The following is a 19,390-nucleotide window of genomic DNA, read 5'->3' as shown; positions in this document are numbered from 1 at the left end:
CTGAGAACCAATGAATAAGTGTCTGTGGGTTTTACCTGATCTCTAATCAGTTTTATACATTTGTAGACATTTTAATTAGACATTAGTATAATTAAAATTAATAATGGTAGTTAATGGTTAATGGTTGTCTGTTATTGGTATGTTTAGCTGAGTCAATCATACAAACAAAAACAAACCCTGACAATTGATAAAAGAACATATAGACACTTGATAATCTTATTAGATGATTAGATAATTGCATTTGAAATATTTTACTTTCAATAAAAAAATTCCAATAGATTTGTAAAAGGTGTTTTCATGCATGTTTGGCCTGGGTTTTTGTTGTATTTACACTGTTCTGACCACTAGGGGTCATCGTGGAGACAGGTGTTGGATTGTTTCGAAGCCTCGACACAATACAACACATTTGCTTCAACAAACTCAGTGTTCCACAAACTCGATCTGCCCCACTACTACTGGATACAAATATAAACGTGATTTAATAAAACAAAAAGGTAGACAGGCATAACAATGTGCATGACATAGCATACACAAACAACAACCAAAGACTGAAAACAGAGGTACTAAATACACAGAGATAATGAAATGAATACGAACAGGTGTGATGATTAGATGAGTTTGTGCAGGTGTGAGCCAGGAGGGATTATGGGAAATGTAGTGTGCTAGGGTGACAGATCTATGACTGAGGATTGTGACATTTATGTTCTCATAAGTTCATGCAATATAAAATAACAATGATCTAGTGTGTTTGTATCCATTGACTCTGTTTAATGGGATATAATTTAAAATAGCCTATTTCTCATTGTACATCATACAAGGCTGCCAACTTTTGAGTTTAGCATTATGGGGGTGGGGGTCGGCGGTAATTCAATTCATAAGCTTGCGATTCGATTCAGATCTTGATTCATTTTTCTAGAGTTCATTTTTCTAGCTAACTAACATGCTATATGGTCATTGAATGGGTATTTGTGACCTATTGTTCACAAGCTGTTTTATTTATCTTTCTGCAGTTGAAATACTGATTGAACGGTGACATGAGACATTTCAGTAAGCTGTACTGTATCTTTCAACATACCTTCTGATGTTTATTCATGTTTATTTAGTGCTATAACTAATGATAAAGAGTAACACAGATCGGTTCACGTGCCGCTTCAACTGTGGCGCTACAGCAATCTGTCACACTAGATCGCCAAAGAGCGCCAAAATGGTATTTATTGTTTGCATTTTTAAATAAAATTTACAGAATTTGAAAGCTGAGACTTTGTTTCTTATCAAAAGTAACCTGCTCTGTCTTGTCTGTAGCATGTCAGTGTCCTCTTTGCTCTTTGCTTTTTTTCACTGCGTGAGAAAATGGATTTCAGTCAGGACCACTTCGCCAAGTATGGATAAATAGATTTATTGCGATAATATAGCATACAGTTAGTGTTGGCGGCAGGGGCGGCTGGCCAATAGAGGGCGCTAGGGCGCCGCCCCCCCATGAGTCAGACCACAGTTTATGAGCCACACTCATTAAATAAGTAAATACATAAATCATACATACAAATTGTCAGTATTTGTGTGTTTGAGATATTAAATACATCCAGTATATGTGAAAAATATGATAGAAATTCAAAATATCTGCTTTTTCTACACATCCCCCACGTCTCATCAGCTCTGGGGCGCTGGGAGAAAGCGCCCCAGGAAGGCGGGTCTGTGAAGCAGCTTAGCCAATTGCTGATTTCAGATATACATGTTTGACATAAACTGTAGCCAATCAGCGAGCTCAAATCTAGTCAGCTATGAGCACTTCTGTTTAGCGCCCCAAGCTGCGCGTGCCCGAGCCGAGGCGCGCACATCTCAGACAGAGTCTACCGTCTATCGGCCTGGCTAGCTGGATGCGGTCATGCTAATGCCTTGTTTTGCTTTCCATGATTACTTTTTAAAACAACAGCGACAGATCCAGCATGGACAGTTACCGGAGTGAGGGACCTGTCTGAGAAAGTAACTAAACTGTTTGAGTTAAATTTCAAATGCAAATGGAAAGTTTGTGCAATTTGTTTGTTTTTGTGTAAGAATGCCTCAGGCCTCGTCCACACTACTGCGTTTTCGTTTAAAAACGGAGACCTTTTGCTACGTTTGCACCTCCCGTCCACACTAAAACGGCAAAAACGGAGACCCAAAACGGAGAAGTTTAGAAACGCTGCCGACCCGTTTTTCGTTTTGAATCTCCGGAGGGCGTTTTAGTCTGGACGGGTCAAAACGGAGGACTTTAGAAACGATGACGCAGAGGCTCACGCTCAGCTCTATGATTGGGTGTCATCAGTCATGGAGTATACACAGGTAATATTCAGTAGCAGTAAAATCCACCGGCTGGAACAGTTTCTTACAGAAACTGCTCGCGCGGTAAACGCGTGCATGCAAGAAATAGAACCAACGCCTATTTTTTATGCGACACGCAAGCGTGTTGGAAGCGTTTCCAGGCAAAATAGAATAGGAAAAGATGTTTATATGTCATTTTGATACAAATACATATTAATAAATGACATTTTGATGTTTGAAAGCATTTTTTTACAGTCTATGTTTGAAAGTCTCTAGGTTTACTCCGGCATGCGCATGCCCAGTGTTGGTGAATGGTCACGTGATCCGCGTTTTCAGTCGTTTTAATGTGGACGGAGATCAATTCTAATACGCAGCTAAAACGCTGGTGTGGACGGAGATCGTATTCGTTTTAATTCTCCGTTTCTAAACGAAAACGCAGTAGTGTGGACGGGGCCTCAGTCTTGTAATATGGCATTAAATAATTACTGACGTTTTGACAGAGCACTGGTATCATGCAGTTTGTGTTAAATTGTGTTTGGGTGGTTAATACTAATAATTATTTGTAATACTATTATTATTATTTTTCGCTTTACAAAGATATGTTAAGGCAGTGGTTCTCAAACTGGGTTTGTGGTGGTTCTCAAACCGTGAGGTGACAGAAGGGGGTGCGGGAACAAAATGCTGAATTTTGCCGTTCCTTTAATACTACCTCATCTTAAAATACGATTTAAACAGCGATTTAAACTCTCAGGTTAAATGCTGTAAATACATTAAATCCGATCAAATTACCTCATCTTTTGCGGTCAAAACTGTCTGCGTTTAAGCAGCGTGTATAGGCTATATGACAGGTCTTGAGCAGATTGCTGCCTCAGCAAATCGCGCTATACTGCCGTTCTCGACAATGTTTGTAAAAGTAGGGATTTAGCACTTACTAGCATGAAGAACAAATATAGACACAGGCTGTGCATGGAGATCGATATAAAGAATCAAACTCTCTTCGATACAAAGACATACCGAGTTCCTTTGTTTAATGTTGATCACATTATATGAAGATCCACACGATTGCAAATGTCACATTGATTTTATACAACAGTTCAACAAACGAAATATTAAGTGATGTTCATTTTCAACACAGTTGTCAGTATTTTTACAATAAAATAATAGCTCCAAGTAACGAAAGCCACAGCAGAACTGCAGCACACAGCAGTGTTTGTGAACGAATCTGCGGCTTTGAACGAATCTTTAGAGTCAATGATTCAATGATTTATTCACAAATACAGCCACTTGCTTCATTTCTGAATGATTCAATGACTCACCACCTACTGGCGTTTTTAATTTAATATTTAAAAGCATATTTCGTTTTTACCATCATTGCATATTTATCTATTTAACTTTTTTTTTTTTTAAGCATTATTTATGTTATAAAGGTATTTGTAAAGGCAGAAATGCAGTTGAAAAAAATCGATTTAAGGGGGCAAATATTGTCCCTTACTGAAAAAGGTGTGACTGAAGAGTGTGGGTATGCAGAAGGATATTAAGCCTCTTGGGGTACAACTCTAAAAAGTTTGAGAACCACTGGGACTGGGTTAAGGAATAGAACAAAATAAACATCAAAGCACAATACACATACCAAGGGCAGAAAGTAGGCCTAATAGCCTACTCCCATGGTTTGAATATGACACAGCCCCACCTAAGATATTTTTCACCAGCCGCCACTGGTTGGCGGTATGGATCTGTTCTGGGCAAAACTCCCACGCCTGTCCATGCAGCTATGCCTGGATAGAACGGGAGAGCAGCAAGGCAAACCCCCCATGGGGTACAGAACAGAACCAGTATATGCATGATTACAATTCTCAATTACATGAGTTGAAATGAGCAATTACATGTGAAATACAATATAAAATAAAAATTTGTCAAGATTACACTGTAAAGAAAACAAGTGATCAGAAAGATGAAGGTTTGTTAGGAGGAGTTGGGGTTGGAGGAGGGAGTTAAGATGCGAGCAGCAAGCTATGAGGGAAATGCTGAAGGAGTGTGAGATTTAAGTGTGCCGCTGAGATAGATGTCGACACCGGATTGGACCACGTCATGAACAGCTGGCTAACAGCTGATGCGGGCTTGGCTTACGTGGCCTGCCTGAACTAACGCGATGCTTGATGTGTGGCGTGAGAGTGTGAGAACAGTGTCAATTGAGTGAGTCTCATGCTTAATGCATCATATGACTATAGATTTACTAAATGAAAGTGACAGTATTGTCATTAAACATTGTAGTTATGAATTAAATCAAAATACATGTGAAAATAGATCATATATATATATATATATATATATATACAGTGGGTACGGAAAGTATTCAGACCCCCTGAAATGTTTCACTCTTTGTTATATTGCAGCCATTTGCTAAAATCATTTAAGTGCATTTTTTTTCCTCATTATTGTACACACAGCACCCCATATTGACAGAAAAACACAGAATTGTTGACATTTTTGCACATTTATTAAAAAAGAAAAACTGAAATATCACATGGTCCTAAGTATTCAGACCCTTTGCTGTGACACTCATATATTTAACTCAGGTGCTGTCCATTTCTTCTGATCATCCTTGAGATGGTTCTACACCTTCATTTGAGTCCAGCTGTGTTTGATTATACTGATTGGACTTGATTAGGAAAGCCACACACCTGTCTATAGACCTTACAGCTCACAGTGCATGTCAGAGCAAATGAGAATCATGAGGTCAAAGGAACTGCCTGAAGAGCTCAGAGAAAGAATTGTGGCAAGGCACAGATCTGGCCAAGGTTACAAAAAAAAGTCTGCTGCACTTAAGGTTCCTAAGAGCACAGTGGCCTCCATAATCCTTAAATGGAAGATGTTTGGGACGACCAGCACCCTTCCTAGAGCTGGCCGTCCGGCCAAACTGAGCTATCCGGGGAGAAGAGCCTTGGTGAGAGAGGTAAAGAAGAACCCAAAGATCACTGTGGCTGAGCTCCAGAGATGCAGTCGGGAGATGGGAGAAAGTTGTAGTAAGTCAACCATCACTGCAGCCATCCACCAGTCGGGGCTTTATGGCAGAGTGACCCGACGGAAGCCTCTCCTCAGTGCAAGACACATGAAAGCACACCTGAAGGACTCCAAGATGGTGATAAATAAGATTCTCTGGTCTGATGAGACCAAGATAGAACTTTTTGGCCTTAATTCTAAGCGGTATGTGTGGAGAAAACCAGGCACTGCTCATCACCTGTCCAATACAGTCTCAACAGTGAAGCATGGTGGTGGCGGCAGCATCATGCTGTGGGGTTGTTTTTCAGCTGCAGGGACAGGACGACTGGTTGCAATCGAGGGAAAGATGAATGCGGCCAAGTACAGGGATATCCTGGACGAAAACCTTCTCCAGAGTGCTCTGGACCTCAGACTGGGCCGAAGGTTCACCTTCCAACAAGACAATGACCCTAAACACACAGCTAAAATAACGAAGGAGTGGCTTCACAACTTCTCCGTGACTGGTCTTGAATGGCCCAGCCAGAGCCCTGACTTAAACCCAATTGAGCATCTCTGGAGAGACCTGAAAATGGCTGTCCACCAACGTTTACCATCCAACCTGACAGAACTGGAGAGGATCTGCAAGGAGGAATGGCAGAGGATACCCAAATCCAGGTGTGAAAAACTTGTTGCATCTTTCCCAAAAAGACTCATGGCTGTATTAGATCAAAAGGGTGCTTCTACTAAATACTGAGCAAAGGGTCTGAATACTTAGGACCATGTGATATTTCAGTTTTTCTTTTTTAATAAATGTGCAAAAATGTCAACAATTCTGTGTTTTTCTGTCAATATGGGTTTCTGTGTGTACAATAACCCCTGGTTCACACAGGACGCCGAAGCGACGCGGAACGGAAAATCAAGCGCGGTCCGGCGCCTGCCTGTTCACACTTGACGCGTATTCTCCGCGGCGGTCTACAAGCGCTTCTGCTCAGTTGTTGTTTATTCAGAGCTATTTTTTTACATCATGGGTAAGTAAATAACCTCATAAAATGAATACACCATGTTTCTGTAACCAAGAAGTTTGTACACTTCTTGTATTAATACTTTTTGTTACTGACAAATGTCAGTAGATGGTAAGATTTTAAAATCTTACCTTATTGCTGTGGAAATACAAACCAGAAGACAGAACACAATGAGTGCAGCACTGAATAGAGCGGGGCTACATAAGGTCTATAGAGATAGTCTTATTAAGTCAAGTCACCTTTATTTAAATAGCGTCTTTTACAATGCATATTGTTTCAAAGCAGCTTTACAATGATAACAGGAAAATAATGCAACAAAGTTTGTTTTGCTGTACAGCAGCTCTAGAAGAAAATTGTGCCATTGTCCAGCTTAAGCAAGGTCAGTGTTCATTCATTTCCATTTTAAAAATGATTTGTTATTAATTTATTTTATTTATTTATACAGCAGCTCTGGAGAAATCAGTGATGTCGTCGTCCAGCTCAGTTCAGTTCTCATACAATGCTGTCAATGCAGGCAGATCAGTAATATTGCTAACACAGTAACAAAGCAAACCTGTTAATGATTAGCCAATGGGCTGTCAATTTATTAAATGATAAGCTAATATCCTCACAAAAGTGGTTTATTTAGCATTGTGAAGCCTCTCCTCCATTGACATCCATTAAAAAACGTCTCGGTTACTAATGTAACCCTCGTTCCCTGAAGGAGATGTAACGTCATCCTCAAGGATCGCCTTGAGAGACCAATCTACTTCGAGAGTATTAAAACGAGCCAATGCACATTGGCATGCGATAATTGCATCAGCTGCTCTGCTTGCAGCGCGAGCATATAACGAGCAGTAGGTGCGTCGCATATTGTTTTACGCTGAGGAGCCGAGACGTGTCCGGCCGTACAAGCGATGGTCAGCAACCGTGGTGACGGGACATTACGTCTCCTTTTCCCTCCTTCAGGGAACGAGGGTTATATTAGTAACCGAGACGTTCCCTTTCAGTCACAACGTAATTGGGATCCCTTGGAAAACGCCACGGTTGCTACGCAATCCATCCAGCGCCCTATGCAAGACTCTCAGACGCCCAACTTGCTGGGGTGGAAGGCCTGCATAGAGGAGTTCAAACTGCTGTTCTGTTAAACCCCACACAGTGGAACTCTTGGATAACGCTGGGAAAGCATGCCTTTCCAGGGGAGAGGGACGCTGCAGAAGCCACATCCTGCCCGAAGGGAGGTACCATGTGGATAATACACATATGGAGTGGCCGAAGGGGCAGTGCAATACATGGAATGTCACTGGGGTGGCACCAGCCTGAGAAGGGGGAGGCAGCACCGGACAGTGACGGCAGAGTGGACTCTGCCAAGGTAAAGACATGGGCTCACCGCAGGGAGCTGGTCGTGGAAGAATACGCATATGGGATCGCCGCAGGGATCACCACATATGGGACCCAGCCTAGCACAAGTTACACAAGCACACGAGCACTAGGCTTGGCGTCGGACGCTCCGCAACGTCCCACTGCCGAAGGGGTGCAGAGGAACTCACAGGGTTCACCTGAGTGGGGAACTCGACTGGAGCAAAAAGTGCACATATCCGCTCTAGTGGAAGAGAGTGGGAGTGCAAGCCGACACTAGAGCGGGAACTTCAGTGTTACCGGCTGGTTGAAGCGAGCACACAGGAAGAAACCATCTCAACACGTAGGCTATAAAACCTAGTAAACATGTTAGGTGTCGCCCAGCCCGCAGCTCTACAGATGTCTGTCAGTGAGGCGCCGTGTGCCAGTGCCCAAGAAGAAGCAAAATCCCTAGTGGGGTGGGCTTTCAACCCGGGCGGGCAGGGCACCAGTGGGCCATCCTCTGCTTGAGGATGCTGGAGACAGCCTTTCCCTTCTGCTGGCCTCCGTAACAGACGAAGAGCTGATCTGAGGTCCTGAGGCTTTGCGTTCTGTTCGCGCAACGGTCACGGTGCTGTCCGAACGGACCAGTACATGCTTGCCTATAAGTGGCGTTTTGAAGCTGCCCAGCGCAAGATGTACTGCTAACAACTCGAGGCAGTTGATGTGCCAATGCAGTTGAGGCCCCATCCACAGACCTGAAGCTGCATGCCCGTTGTACGTGGTCCCCCAGCCGGTGGCAGAGGCATCTGTGGAGACCACAGAATGCCTGGACACTTGTTCTAGGGGAACACCTGCCCACAGGAACGAAGGGTCCGACCACAAGCTGAGAGTTTGGCGACAGTGCGGGGTCACTTGGACCCGGCACAAGCCGCTCTGCCACTCCCATCTCGGGACTCGATCGTGGAGCCAGTGTTGGAGTGGCCTCATATGAAGGCAATCCGAACAGCGTTACCATCGCTGCAGATGCCATATGCCCCAGGAGCCTCTGAAACAGTTTCAGTGGTGCCGCTGTTCTGCGTCCGAGCGAGTTCAACACTGACTGGACACGGGCCTCTGTGAGGCGCACTGTCATGTTGATCGAGTCCAACTCCATACCATAACAGAGATCCTCTGCCCGGGGGTGAGTTTGCTCTTTTCCCAGTTGACCCGAAGCCCTAGGTGGCTGAGGTGGCTGAGGTGACTGAGCACCATGTCCCTGTTTTTGTACAACTGCTCTCTCGACTGGGCCAGTATAAGCCGCATAGCCGAGCATAGCCGAGTCTAGTGGTACGGATGAGTCAGCGAGACGGGCTGGGAAGCGCTATCCAGGCTCCCAGAAACCGTACAAGCGGGACCAACGGCACAACAGACGTACCTGGGGTGGGGCAGCGCGGCGGAATGCAGGGACCTGACTCGGACGGCATAGCGGCCCGAAGTGGGATCTGAGTGTGCAACACTAACCTGACTCCACCGATCGGCAGGGCATGAGTAGACAGCATAGGCGCGGCCTCGAGCACATCAAGCTACCACTGGCGAAGCAAGAGGGGGCAGAGGGTGGCAGGGCATAGCGTCGCACACCGCCAACCTCGTTCTCTTGGGACCCAGAGATAGAGATAGCTTTTGCTGAGAATTTAGTACTGCTGGCTGAGACCCCAGTGGCGGAACAGAATGATTCAAGAAAAGTTCTCCGACCAGCCCTTTTCCAGGGAAGAGCAGCTGACTCTGGGTCACCCTCTGGTGGTGCCGTCTTTCTGCGAAAGCTCAACGTCACAGTAGAGCTGGCAGTGGCAGAGTTTATTTATTTTATTTTTGCAGGGGACTGACACCCTTGGCGACAAACAGACTGAGGGGCAGCCCACCAGTGACTCAGGGAGCACATTGTGGCAAGGTTTTGGTTACCGCAGCCTGATTTTGACTGTTTTGCCTTCCACAATTTTATTTAATTTTTTCAGGGTGGCTGTCACATGCAGGGAAGAGGCAGTCTGCACTAGCACTGCCGCCCCACCATTGAGGGTAGTGAGAGAGGAAAAAAACTTTCTGCAGCTTTTGGCACGTTTGGCTTGCCATATTGGCACCAAGATGCTTCCATACTGCAAAAAGTTTTCACACACATCCAGGAAGGCACGGGGGCTGGGCAAGGCAATTACGCGCCGCACTGCGGTCCCAGTGTAACCCGGAAAAGCATGGCTGTCAAGTTTGAATCTGATTCAGCATGAGCATGCACACCATTATAGTGCATAACATTCTGAGCTGTGAAAACAGCTGTTTTGCTCTCTGTGAGATCGCGGCCAGCGCTGTCTGCACTGTGAACAACACCAACACCAACTGGATCTCCTGAAGCGTTCTCCTGAAGAAGCAGACTCGTTTTCTTCTTTTGAAGTTTAACACTGTCAGAAGATTGTAGAGCAGGAACAGTAGAACCGCTCAGCTCCGAAGCAAAAGACAATATGCAATATGCTGCTCGTTATATGCTCACGCTGCAAGCAGAGCAGCTGATTATCGCATTCTAATGTGCATTGGCTCGTTTTAATACTCTCGAAGTAGATTGGTCTCTCAAGGTGATCCCAATTACGTTGTCACGTCGACATTACGTCGAACGTGGGCGACTGAAAGGGAACCGCCTCTGGTCTCGTTCCCTGCATACATCAGCAGGCGTCAGCAGGCATTACAGTTTTTTCAGCAAAGATTGCAGCCTTGCCTTAAATTTGGTTTATAGATGGTCTGAGGATAGAAGCTTCAGACCGGAATTTAGGGTGGTGCTCACCATCGCATATCCTGCCCCGACCACAAACCCTACCCTTTACTAAAACTAGTACACTAGAACAAATTCTCAACGCCACCCAACCACTAAACTTAAACCACAAAACCACCCAACCGTCACCCTCTTAATGACGCTAAAAGCTACACTCCAACACTGGTCTGAGGCTACGTCTACATTAATCTGGATACATTTAAAAATGGCATTTTCGTTTAAAAACGCTCTCCGTCCACACTGTGTTTTCAGGCATTTTCTGACGTTTCAGTGTGGATGAGAAACTTTTGGAAAACGCCTGAAAACGCTAAATTCACATTACTGTGCATGCGTAAAACCTCACAAAAGCTCACTGAGATATACAGATGGATAAATAATAATAATAAATAATAAAGATATCACGCAATTCTTCTGACGAATAATTTTATTTAGCAAATATCTCACCATTCACTGAGTCACACTCAGTCACCATATGTTTGGGCTAAAACGGAACTGCTCTCATGTATTGCCGCAGGACAGCAAATGTGAGTACATTTTCTGTCATCTTTGCAGGACTGTGATATGAAGAGTGTGCAAAGTAACATATTTTAGCAACAGTGTGAAAATGAATAGCACATACCTGGCACAATACCGGTATAAACATGAATATCTGTTGGAACAATATGCGTCAAATGACTAAACTTACGTCATCGCTGTTAAAAGGCACCTATAATGCTCCTTTTTACAAGATGTAAAATAATTCTCTGATGTCTCCACATTGTGTATGTGAAGCTTTAACTGAAAATACCCCACAGAAATTTTATGTTAATGTTAAAATTGCCACTTTTGAGGGGTGAGGAAAAAAGGGTGTGTCCCTATAAATGGAAATGAGCTGCTGCTCCCGGCACAGAGGAAGGAGCTTTAAGAGCTCGCGTTTCAGTGTCAGGACAATCTCATCCATTGTTGCCAACTTAGCGCCTTTGTCGCTATTTTTTTTCCGCGACATTTCGTGACATTCGGCTAATATTATATTATATTATATTATATTATATTATATTATATTATATTATATTATATTATATTATATTAAAATACAGTATGTGAGCATGAATTTAGAGAGAAAACACATTAGGCAGGCAGAACGCAAGTATGACGCAATGATGTCATGAATATGCTAATTGACGTATGACGTCATCTAGCGACATTTAGCTACTTTTAGGGAAGGTGTTAGCTACTTTCCTTTGAAAATAGTTGGCTGATCACTGATCTCATCTCACGGAATAAAAATGATGATGAGTTTTATGAAGTTTATTGTATTTCACACAAAAGTTGAAGCATTTGTTTTTGTCCAGAAAATCAATGTAAGAGCTGAGTAAAACAGTACAAGTGCGCATTAAAGTCTTATTCATAAACTCTCTCCCTTGCATTAGCATCAACATGCACAGCGAATTACACAAAACACTTGTTACAACTAACAGTAAACAAATATATACAGACCTTTTCAGGGGGTGCTTAATAAACTGGTCAACTTTATATCCCTAAAACAACTCTGATGAACTGTAATAAAGTGTGTGAAGTCCTTTCATTACTGCTGTGACCAGTATCGATCCGGTGACTGTAAGCTGAATCATGAACACAACAGTTGGAACAGATCCATCCTCGACTAACAACTTTTTAGCAAAGCCTGCTTTCTACTGTCCCTCGTTCACAAAGCATTCTGGTGTAAAATGATTTGCGCAAACAAATGCATTTAGGTAGATTGGGGGCGCATTCCCTTCAAAAACAAAAGTAATCCACTGCGTTTTCAGCGTCTCAGATGTCAGGAGTATATGATGAGGAGTATACTATGTTCATTCTTACATCCAACAACAAAACACCTCAATCGCTTCTGCTCCGGCGTCGAAAAAATGGTGGACTGTGTACAAGCTCACTCAGGGCGGGTCTATGCTAATACGGCAGTGTCCGTCAACGGTCATGGGCGGAGCTTGTGCAAAAGTACATCACATTGGCCAAAATCTGAAATTTATGTTCAAACACCATGTAAAAGTGAATTTTGCATAATAGGTGCCCTTTAAATACCTCCGTTTTGAGTCCACACTACAACGTGAAAACGGCATTTTCAAATTGATCCACTTTGGAGAGCGTTTTCAAAAAGCTCTATTTTCATTAATAAAAATGATGTCTCAGTGTGGACTGAAGGCCAAAACGGAGAGAAAAAGATGCATATTCAAACAAAAATGTATTAGTGTGGACAAGGCCTGAGACTGCTGTCCTAATACTGCTGTCCTCAGACTGCTGTGACGTATGACTCTATGGTTGGATGAATATTTGAATGCTACCGATTCCGATCTGAATTCTGACTTTTGATGCAGCCTGTATCATAATCACACTGTGTTCGTTCGTTGGCCAGAGGTGATCTGGCTTCCCGACTGAGCCTGGTTTCTCCCAAGTTTTTTTTTTTCTCCATTCTGTCACCTGATGGAGTTTGGGTTCCCTGTCACTGTTGCTTGCCTCTGGCTTGCTTAGTTGGAGATACTTTATATTCAACAATATTATTGATCTGACTGTACTGACACTGTTGTATGAGAACTGAACTGAGGTGGATGCTGCCATAATATGTTTGTTTGTTTTTTTTTTTTTTTGCAGAACTGCTTGAAATGAACTAATTTAATAATTGATTATCTTTACAACAGAACTGAATCAACACTGAACTTACTTAAGCTGAACAACAGCCAAAATGCTGCTTTGAAATAATCTTTATTGTATAAAGCGCTATGTAGATAAAACTTACTTGACTTAATGCAGTTGGTTATTATTGGGCGTGACTCTATTAAGACTGTATAGGCTCAGCCCTCACTTCTGCCCAGTGGGTGTTTTGTGTTCTAAACAGCAAAACCATGACATGTACATTTTCAGGTAGGTGTACTGCTCCATTGTCAGACATTTATATTATAAATATTTATAGGTACTAATATAAGTTATATTCAAAAGTAATATTTCCCTAGGCTTGTACCCAGTAAAAGGGGTCTAGCGACACACCTTAATGTGATCATTTCTTAGCACCAAATTTCGGGTAGACTGGGTATGTTTATATTTACCTGTTATTAAATGAACTAAGCTGCCATCTAGTGACAGAGTGTTCAACAGCTGATAAAGGAATGAATCTCCCCATTTCCCTGCAGAGTTCCCTCTCTAATTTAAACACACCTTTATCCGACACTTTTTGCCATTGAGATGAATGGGAATGTGTCCCAATCAACTTAACTTCACTAATGTAATCAGAAATTACCCAGGGCTCATGATAAATTATGTTTCTAACCTATTATCTAACATTTTATATTGCATTAGAAGGTATTTTTATTATATCTTTAGTCCTGATTTACTGTCTCATAGATAAGTGTGTTTTTTAATGTGCATCAAAGTGCTTTTGATGGATAAAACAGTGATTACATCAAAATCTGCCATGACAAAAGACATGTAAAATGAACGTAAAGAAAAATTATTTAAAATGTTTTGATGTGTGTTTACAATAGCATTTATTGTATTCAAATGTGCTTTACTTATCTCTGTTGAGTATACCTGTAATGTGCAATATATACGTAAATAGATTTTAACAATTGTTTTGAGAATTTATAACACAATGATTTAATTAAGCATTTGTAAATCAATTTATGCCACGCTGGTTTCATATGTTATCAAAATAAAAAAATCAATTTCAGGTGGGAAAATATTGTGCCCTAATAGAGGAAGTTCATTTATAACATTGAATGTCATCTTATACAACATAACTAGACTTTTTTTTTTTTTTTACTTTCTTCCTCTGTCACTCAAGCTGATTGGCATAAACTGATGGGCAGGGTTTGTCTCTGCCTGCAAAAGAGATATTTACATATTCGAGGCGAGGTCCTGTTTAAAGGCTATAGCGCTGGACGTAATAGATGCACCATCTCAGGCCAAAACATTGCAATCCAGGACTAATTAAAAAGAGTGCTGCGGTGTGAGGATGGGTAGACAACTAACAACAACCATTACAACAGTCCAATTCATTTATTTGACTGCTGCGGTAGCAGAGGTGGAGATGATCACTCATTACGCCTATTTACAGCTAATCACAGCTGCAGGAAATAGCATACAGATTTCCCACACAGTGCCATACTAGTTAAAGGGAGTGAAAAAGGAAGCAATTGATTTCAAATTAAATGTTTGAAAGGTTTTCTCAATGGGAGCCATCTCTCCAAACAAGCTGAACATTTAGTATAAAATGTAATCAAAATTAATTAAAGCCCTAACAAATTGCATACATCATAGTTAACATGGGCAGATAGTACAGCAGGAAATGTTATGAAACAAATTAGCTCCAACAATGAAAGAAAATGACCTCACATAACTAAATATTACGGTCGTTTCCATGAGCCATATTTCTTAATGAATTCTCTCATTAATTTAATTCACACATTGTGCATAATTTGAAACAGGAAATGTCACTGGGTCAGATTTAACCATAGTCATGCTGGCTGTCGGTTTTAACAAGAGACACATTAGCTAAACATGACCTCTATGCAAATGAAAGACCAACTGTTGTAATTTTAATTCCAAATCCCTAATTAGCATGTTATAAAGACATAATGCACGATTGTTCCGCTCAACTCAAGACATGCCAGAGTCACTTTTTCGGGGTCTGTAAATATCTTAATTAAGGGAGTTGTCTGCATTTTACTGGGTTCTTTTCAAGATAATTTGTTCAAGGTAATTACATATTCTACTATTATACTCATTTGGAATAAACAGGTAACATCTAAACTAATTTACAATTCTCGCCAAGGTTATTTAATTCTAATTCATATACAATTTTTATCATCTTTTTTTTTAAAGTAAAGTTTAACTGTAAAAATAGCATGAAATTTGGAATTTTATGGAAGTAAAGTAATGCCAAATGTTTTTGTTTTTTAACAAAAAAGCCTATTGAATTGCACTACTTGAAAAAAAATATGCATTGTATTTTTAGAGCTTGCATTTTTATGGGCTGAAATTCAGCATGGTTTAAGCTGTGAATATTTCAATTCAAAACATTTCAAAAACATTTTCATTATTAAAAATTCAATAATCCATATTCCCCTTTCATATTTCACTTCCAAAATAGTCAAACTGTTTAAAAAAACAACCTACAATATTCAACAGGCAATTTTTGGTCCATTTTATTTCGCGTTGCAAATTCGCTTCCACAAATTCAGTGGTTCAAATTCAACAGAAAATTCTAGGTTGACATCCAGGAACTGCAGGAAAAGCAGTATATTACCGAGCATACTCTCCATCTGCAGTTAGTCTATCTCACCAGCAGGGGGTGTAAGCGCGTGTTGTTGACGAAGGCAGAGCAACAGTTAGAGGAAGCCATTCATTCATAAAACTAATTAACAGCAATGTACGTGTATTTGTGATTATTATGACGACTGTTTTATGTTAAATTCAGTGTCTTCACGGTTACTTTTCCTGTGTAGCCTACATGCATCTGTGAACGAGATTATAATGTTATTCCCCCGATGCGGATGTACAAATCCAATGTTACATTTGAGGTTGACATATATTTCTCTTGGTTGTTTAGTTGCCTTAACTTTATATTGCGGCAATGTGCTGCATACAGTAGGCTATAGGGTTTCCCTCAATACTTCAGGATTCCCCTACTGGACATAAAACGCTTAATGTAGCTTAATGTACTAATACAGTGATATTAAAAGCCAAACTCGCAGGCAAGCAGATGGACTCAGAATATGAACTTAACGTGCAAAGTTTAATGCTGAGCGTTTCCTAGTGATATACTGGCATAAAGTTGGCTTGACGTTGGACAGTCGCACATTGAAGTTACATATGACATTGGTATACACGTTTCTAACTTAAATAGCATTTGAATAGAATGACTTACAGTCACAAAAAAGAAAAAGCTGATAACATGTAGGCTACACAGTAAAAGTAACAATGAAGTTATTGAATGAAACATAAACACAGCTTTTGTGTCTTTATCATCTTTTCCGCATATATAGAGGGTTTTCACCTACGTCACGATTTGGTCAGTTACCCGGATGCGCGGCCATATTGGAGGTACTCGGATGTAAACAACGGCATGGATTGCACTGTTTATGTACTATTGAACACATTGTTACACTAATTTCTGATGTCTAAACCACGGGAAAAACACATGGAAGCTGCGAAATCATATAGAGAAGGACTTGGTAAGCAGGAAAGAGCTCAAAATTTTGACAAACTTAAGGTAATATGTGGTAAAGATCTGAACGAGCTAGCTTCTCTAGTCCTTACTTCTTTTTCGTATCCCGACATTGGCTACGTTCATATTGTCAGTCCCAAAAAAAAGCACATGAAATCAGTTTCAAGCTATCCATATGTGGTTTAATATCCTATTCAAATCACATATCAGGAAATCCACCAGTCTGAACGCTCTTTCTCGTGGTTTATGTGACTTTCTCACGCCACGTAAAATATAAACATCAGACGTTGTTATAGGGAACATGCTGAAAGTCGCTGCCGAAACAAGGTTGTGTTGATGCAAAGTGCAGGACGAGCAGAAAATTATTATTTTTGAAAAGTATTTTGAAACCGGCGCGGATGAAAAAGAGTTGTGCATACAGTAACCTACCAGCCTCCTACAGTTCTGCAGCTCGAGACGCAGTAGTCCAGCGCGGCGGCTATACATTTCCATATTGTAAAATTTAAATAAGAAAACATTTATATTGCAAATGCAAACCTCTCCATCAACGCAACATCATTGCCGTATTGTCAAAGAGCTGCGTGGACACACAAATCGGTTCTGAACAGTTGCAATACAGTGTGGAGTGTGGACATCATTTTAGATCATATTCCAATCGGATACAAAGATAATCGGATTGACAGTGTGTATGTACCCATAGTTAACTATTATACGTCAAAATTTTTGCCATAGTTAACGCTTCATTTACACATGTGGCTGATGCTGTGCCTCTCTCAACCACAAACGCCATCTTTCATCAGTTTTTTGCACTCTTCTCTTTAACTTTCGGCAGTCTATAGAACTAGAAATGTTTTTTCTCGGTGCGACCGATGAGTACAGACCAAAACTTGACCATTTTCAGAAGCAATAATCAGCCAAATTTGCGAGTCCGTTCAGTTCAATGGCACTGTTTACGTTCAGTACCTCCAAAATGGCCGACTTCCGGATTGATGACGCGTCGTGAAAACCCTCTATACTGACCCAGATAGATGGAGAGTATGCTCGGCAATCTACTACTTTTCCTGTAGTTCCTGGATGTCAACTTTGAATTTACTGTCAAATTTCAACCACTGAATTTGTGGAAGCGAATTTGCAAAGCAAAATAAAATGGACCGAAAATTGCCTGTTGAATATTATAGGTTGTATTTTTAAACAGTCAGACTATTTTGGAAGTGAAATATGAAAGATGAATATGGATTATTGAATTTTTAATAATGAAAATGTGTTTGAAATGTTTTGAATTGAAATATTCATAGCTTAAATATTCAACCATGTTGAATTTCAGCCCATAAAAATGCAAGCCCTAAAAATACAATGCATTAAAATGCAAGCATAGTTAATGCAATGCCTTTTTTTTTTTCTTTTTTTTTTTAAGTAGTGCAATTCAACAGGCTTTTTTTGTTTCAAAAACATTTGGCACTATTTTACTTCCATAGAATGTATTCGTTTTTAGACTGTTTGCCATATGTTCCTGTTTTCCTTTATTGGCAGCTCGACTTTATTAATCTTTTAATATTCATTTAATTTAATATGATCTACTTTTTATTTATATATTATCTAGTCTCGCATAAAAAAAATGGTAACACTTTACAATAAGGTTCATTAGTTAACATTAGTTAACTACCTTAGTTAACATGAACTAAGAATGAGCAATACTTCTACAGCATTTATTAATCTTAGTTAATATTAATTTAAACATTTACTAATATATTATTAAACTCAAAGGTTGCATTTGTTAACATTGTTTATGTACTGTGAACTAATATGAACAAACAATGAACAGCTGTATTTTTATCAACTAACATTAACAAAGATTAACAAATATAGTAACAAATGTATTGCTCATTGTTAGTTCATGTTAGTTGATACATTAACTAATGTTAACTAATTAACCTAATTGTAAAGTGTTACCAAAAAAAAAAAAAATTCTTCAGCAGTTCACCCACACTTAAGCATTTTATGTTTCTCCTTAAAGGTGTGTTGTGAGTGTAATAATACTGTGCTGTTTATTTCAAAACCACTAGTTTATTCTAGAGAAACAAACATAGACTAGACTTTCAGGTTTTCTCTTGCAACAAAACAGGTTAGACAGACTTGATCTAAATAGCAGCTTTTAAATCTTTCACAATCTTTCAGACTATGAGCATACACAGATATAAATTATAACCATGTTAATGTTAATCTTCCACCTACTCTTCAAAAAAATACTGTGGCAGTACCATGGTATAAGTAGGCTAAGGTATAATATGGTATAGTGTGATACTTTGAAATATACTATGAAACTGAATGCCCATCCATGGCACTGGGCAAGTTATATGGTATTTACACTGAGTCAAATGTTTGTGACACACTTGACTGAATTTATATTTCTCTTGGTCTTAAAAAAACCTCATTTTTTATTTAAAAACGAATGCTTGAAATTAGTTTTGTACACAAATATAAACAGGCAATAGTGAATGAATCATGGATAAATTTCTTTAGAAAACTTTTTTTTTACTAAATGGATTAGTTGCAGCAGATAGCCTACCTAATGCTAAAAAGCATTCTTATGTAGGCTACCTCATTAAGTTGGTTGAGAAAATATCCAGACACAAATCTAGTCAAATAAATTAAAATAGGCCTATAAGATTGGCTATAACATCGTTGGTCATTTTACATTCCCGTATTATTATTCTATGGAACAACTAGATGTGCACTAACTATTACCAAGTAGCCTAAATTACTTAAATAATTTTGCCATGGTAG

The sequence above is a fragment of the Rutilus rutilus genome (assembly GCF_951802725.1).
Source record: "Rutilus rutilus genome assembly, chromosome: 10".
Taxonomy (NCBI): Eukaryota; Metazoa; Chordata; class Actinopteri; order Cypriniformes; family Leuciscidae; genus Rutilus; species Rutilus rutilus.
This window is presented reverse-complemented; position numbering follows the sequence as displayed.